General features: G+C 42.7%; 1 protein-coding gene across 1 annotated transcript in view; it reads right to left on the bottom strand.

Moving 5' to 3' along the window:
- Positions 1-5,450, bottom strand: part of PIK3R6 (phosphoinositide-3-kinase regulatory subunit 6) — a 73,009-nt gene that overhangs the window by 66,752 nt on the left and 807 nt on the right. The gene's annotated exons all lie outside the window — the stretch shown is intronic.

Here is a 5,450-nt window from a genome sequence, read left to right as displayed (position 1 = left end):
TCCCCCCCACTTACCAGCTCCGAGTCTGGCTACAGCTCCCTGCTGCAGCAGATAGGGACTGCCCGAATCATCAAAGCTCTTTGAATCTTTCCCGAAGATTCGGAAAACTTTGAATTGATTTGGACCTTTTAATTGGTCCGCTGATTTGATTCAGATTTGGAGATTCAGCCACCGAATCAGGCCAAATCTCCTCTGAATCGAATCACTACCTGAAGCTTCGCACAGCCCTACTGACTATTGCTTGTGAGTGGGGAAATTTGTTCGCAGTGGAATACCCAGGTAGCATTTACTTTCTCAGGTTTCTGGGTGGGTTCACAAGCCAAGATAGAAACTAAGGTGTAAAAACTCTAAATTGAAGCCAGACCTTGTTATCGCCATCCAGTGCCTGGCAAAACAGTTATGTAATAAAAGAAGAAATTGTAAGAGCAATAAAGCAAATGGAAAGAAGTCACAGTGTCAAAGTAGCAGAGCTCCCAAACTTGGGTAAGAAACATGATAGCCATTGAGAAGGCAAGCAAGCTTTGCTTTTGCACAGGCTCTAGGATTTAAACCACTAGGATGAATTCATTTGAAATGCCTACAACAACAGCAGGGCTTGGAAAAAAGCAAAATATTCTCAGGAGTTGACCCTAAGGCCAGATACTGGCATAAAACACTGAAAAAGGAAAGCAGCTGCCTCTCCAAATGGTGGACACCAGCCAGTAGACACAGATGACTGAGAATTCCATTTGGGTTCAAAACTGCTATGGAAGGATATCAATATTCCCAGAAAGATGTATTAACAGGATCTGCAGGGGTCTGTAATATAGCTGATGACACTTTGGTGTAGGAACAGGAGACAGCGGGGCAGAAGCCACAGCAGAACACATCCACATGCCTACTAGAGGATGCTAGGGAAGAAGAGGGAAATGCCAAACATGGCACCCTTGCTTGTTCCCCAGGGATTATGGTTTGATCTTGAAAAAGGTCAAAGCAGTTCAGCAGATACTATACCTATGATACTAAGTCAGTTAAGACACTAGTAGGATTTGCAAAGCTATCTGACAAAATTTCTTCCAAGTCTCCCAAAAGTCTCTAAGCCCCTTGGGTGACTACTGACCAAAAATGAAGTATAGACATGGTTAGTACAGCCATCAATCATTTAAGCTGCATCAGCAGAAGTATTAAGTGTAAGACACAGGAGATGTTAATGCCTCTTAACTTGACACTTGTTAAACCTCATCCAGGCTAGGGGCAAACACTCAAAAAGCCTGAGCCTGAATTGATTCAATCTTTGCAGGTTAGTCTAACCTGGCTAGGCTGAACTGATTTGTAACTGCACAGATATCCCAGATATGCAGGCACATGCCTGCACTGGCTCAGGCTAGAAGCTGGGGGTTGCTAGAGCAGCCCTCCCTTCCCTTCCAGAGCACTGAGCTGAGGGGGGCGTGGGGTAGGATACTATGATTAGCCCAGCAGGGAATTGATAACAGTGTTTATCACCCCCCAACTCAGTGTTTATCACCCCATTAAGAAAGCAACACAGGGACATTACCAGCTATCTGTTGATTCTACCTGTTGATTCAGCATATACGGGAGCCAGCATGTGGTCTGCTAGCTAATACACAGACACAGCTCAGCAAGGCAGAGGGGAGGGGGGAATTCCTGCTTAGCAGGGAATGGGGGGAGCTGCAGCTAGGGAGCAGAGGGGAGGGGCCAGCCCTGCTGTGGAATAGAGAGCTCTGCCCAGCCGAGAGAGCATGCCGGGATGCTGGGGGTGTCTGGTTTATCTTAAACCATGAAGGGGTCTGGGACAGACATTGTATAAACCAGTTTGAGCCAAATCAGTTAAGTCTGATACTACATTCAACCAAGTTTATCTTAAACCGGTTTCAGCCATTTTCAAACTGGTTTATGTGTAATGTCTGCCCTAGCCTTAGAGTGTTGTATACAATTTTAGCTCCACGTTTTAGAGAAGTATGTGGGGAAGTTAGAGAGAGACCAGAGGCAGGCAACCAAAATGATTAAGGGGTTAGAAGGAAAGCCGGATGAAGAAATGTTGAGAGAACTAGACATGTTTAGCTTGGAGAAAAGATAATTAAGCAGTCTGCAAGTATCTGGAAGTCTGCCATAAGGAAGGAGGTAGGATGTGAACAACGGCTTTAACTTGCAGCAAAGTAGATGTAGGTTATATATCAAGAAAAACTTCCTTATTGTTAGAACACAGAGGCAGTGGAATAGACTGCCCAGGGAAGTTGTGGAATCTCCTTCATTGGAAACTTTCAAGAGGAAGCTGGATAAGCAGTGGATAGGGATGATTTGGGAATAGTATTCCTGCACTTGAGGTCCCTTCCAACTTTATGATTCAATGATTGCCAAGGAGCTAGTGACCTACCTTCCCATCTGCACATAAGAAAGTAGAGGAAAAGGCGACCAGAGTGCTGCTGGTGAGATGGAGCTTGAAGAAAGGGACACTTAGTAGCTATACTACTACCAGCAGAATTTAGAGATGACAACATTACACAGGAATGTCTTTCAGTAGTGTTCACAGGTGAACAGTTCAACAAGTATGTCCAAGGATGAGAAAGAATTTGAATAGAAATTGATCACAGACTGCTAGAAAGCATTTTTAAACCACCAGATAAGTAACCTCCAAACATCTTCATTGCTTGCTACTGAAACTGAAATGCTACAGCTTAAAGGCACACAATAAGCAATGGCCTGACACGTATCTATGTGACTTCTTATCCAAACCAGTCAAGCAGCATGAAGATATAGCAAATGTACAAGAATATAAGATCCTCAACTGAACAGAAACATGGAAACCACAGAAAGATGTTGAAAGTATCAGCCAAGCTTGTGACATGTCAATTTAAATTCAGACTGTAAGAACAAACCTACCAGACAAAAACTAGCCTGTCTGCTGAATATCATTCTATGAGATTAGCCAAAGACCCAAAGTGAAACTCTACATGTTTTTACAAAAATATTTGGACCACTGAAACAAGCTGAGCTATCAAGATAGCATCATACATGAAGGAAAGTGAATCGCAAAACCCAGATCACTGGGAGCCAGGGTTGCCAACCCAAGAATGTTTTTTACTGACAATCTGCAAACTTTTTACTGACCAACATTTTTTGGGGGACACAAGCTTTAATTGTCAATAAAAAAATCTTGTTGGCAACCTTGTATGACTCCAGCAATAGCTTTACACCCGGCTGCCCCTACCACAGGGGTCCCCTACTTACCCCATACCCTGACACCTCTGCCTGCACCCTGCACCATATTGTTCCTCCCCAGCCTTACACCCACTGGCCCCATTCCTCCCACCCCTACACAGACCCCTTCCTGACACCTCTTCTCTCTTTCCAGCCCTGCAGTTTTCCCAGCAGCAAAGAACTATAGAGGCTAGTGAGCCAGAATGCCCTGACAAAGTTCACAGCGCCAAACAGTGATCCTGTTTTGACACCAGGTGGTGCTGCTCTGCTCTCTCTGTCCAGCATCTACACTTGCCTTGAATGCAGTTTCATTCAAACTGTGGATCTTGAAACAAGCTTGGATTTCTTATTTTTACAGAGGCAACATTATTTTTACAGAATTTATAGACAGATGATTTTAGGCTGTTTTTCATGGACTGTCTGTAAATTTACATACAGTTGCCAACCTGGCTGACAACAGAACCGTTCTCCAGAATCCAATGGAGCTATAGTGGACTATCAGTGTGTCCCTGGAGAGCCAGCACACAGTGTACTGTCCAAATATGACAAAGGACAGGTGAGACTTGGTGAACAAATGGGAAACAGGGAAATTCAAGCCAAGCAATAAAAAGGGAGACAGTGAAAATATATAGCATCTACAACCAATCTTTGATCAAAGATGCACCCTTTTACCAAAAACCACACAGTGATTTATTAGGATAGACTACTAGTCTGACTTCCAGGAACTAGACACACTGTCAGACACCACCACAGTGACCAACACAGACAAAGCAATGAAACAGTTTCAGACATGGTGTTCCAAACCAGGTGCACTTGCAGGAAATCTGGAAACAGGGATTCAGCCACATCACATCATCATCGCATCAGAATCCAACTAAAAGGCAAAGCTGAATTGTCAGCTAAAAATCCCAAGGCTACTAAAGAAAGCTGGAAAAAAATAAAATAAAGGAAATGCATAGCACGCAATCCTAGAATAGAGATTCTAGGATTGCGTGCTATGCATTTCCTTTATTTTATTTTTTACTGCTCCAGCGGAAGGTCTAAGTAGCAGCCCAGTGCAATGCCTGATGTCAAGATTCTTATGTACCTTGGTGCCTATCATTCCACCATTCATATGGCTGGTAAGAAATGCCACAAAAAAGAAAAGAAAACACAGATGCCAAAACCTACTATAAGTAACAAGCCGAAGCCCTCTGAGGAAAACAACCATGAGATGCTCTTAAGATCAAATCATTTCCTGTGTACTTCAAAGTACACAGGAAGCTACATGCATTGAACAGATAAGCCTTCATTCATATATTTCACCATAACTTCAAATACATTCACCTACTGAAAAATACAAGACTTAAATATGAATGTGAACAACAGATCTACCAACTCAGTTTCAGTGTTTCTAGAAGGAGCAAAAGCCAACAACCAACCAATAAATAACAGAAGAGACCCTCAAGCCCCAGAGGAAGCAATCACAAGGTAGTAGAAAGCTTTGTGAACTATCATATAAAAGACTCAGACTTTGACATCAAATTGTCTTTGTACAATACTATGATGTGAAAGAACAACTCCCCCAGACCTTGGGTCCCAAGCAAGTTAGAAGCTAGCAAAAACAAAAGGGGGGGGGGAATTAAGTTGTGTGTGTGTGTGTGTGTGTGTGTGTGTGTGTGAATGTGTATGTACATGATGAAAGAAATTTTAAGAAAATAGAACAATGTTACATGTGTAAGGCAGTAATAGATTATGGTAGTCATGTTTAATTTGCTAGTTGGGAATACAGTTTGAAGGTTTGGAGTTTGTTTTTGTTTCTTAATAAAGACTGTAAATAAATAAGATATATTGATAAAATATCAGAAACTCTAGGGTAAAAATTATTTAAGTGTAATTCATCACTAAAGCCCAGACGGAGTTGGACTGAACTGCAAATGGTTACCAGCTTGGAGGGGGATGCCTGTGCAATGAACCGCTGGCTCTTAAACAGGTTCCAAGCAGCCATAGCACAAAAACACCAACTGGCTCCCTTGCTAGCACTTGACCTGAGTATAAGCAACAACTTTCATTCTCCTTTGCTGTTAGCCTCCACCTAGTCTCAAAGTGAAATTCACTTAGAAAAGGACACCATGCATCCTATTAGAGTGGTTTCCACACCAGGGCCTTTCCCTAGCAGGGATGGGACACACACACATACACATGCCCCATGGATTTCATCGAGGCTGTCAATCACAGACTTGACAGGAAAATGGATCTATTGAATGTTGCAG

Source organism: Alligator sinensis, unplaced genomic scaffold, assembly GCF_000455745.1.
Source record: "Alligator sinensis unplaced genomic scaffold, ASM45574v1 scaffold17_1, whole genome shotgun sequence".
In the NCBI taxonomy this organism is placed as follows: domain Eukaryota; kingdom Metazoa; phylum Chordata; order Crocodylia; family Alligatoridae; genus Alligator; species Alligator sinensis.
The sequence above is the reverse complement of the archived record's forward strand: the minus strand, read 5'-3'. Positions and strand labels throughout refer to the sequence as shown.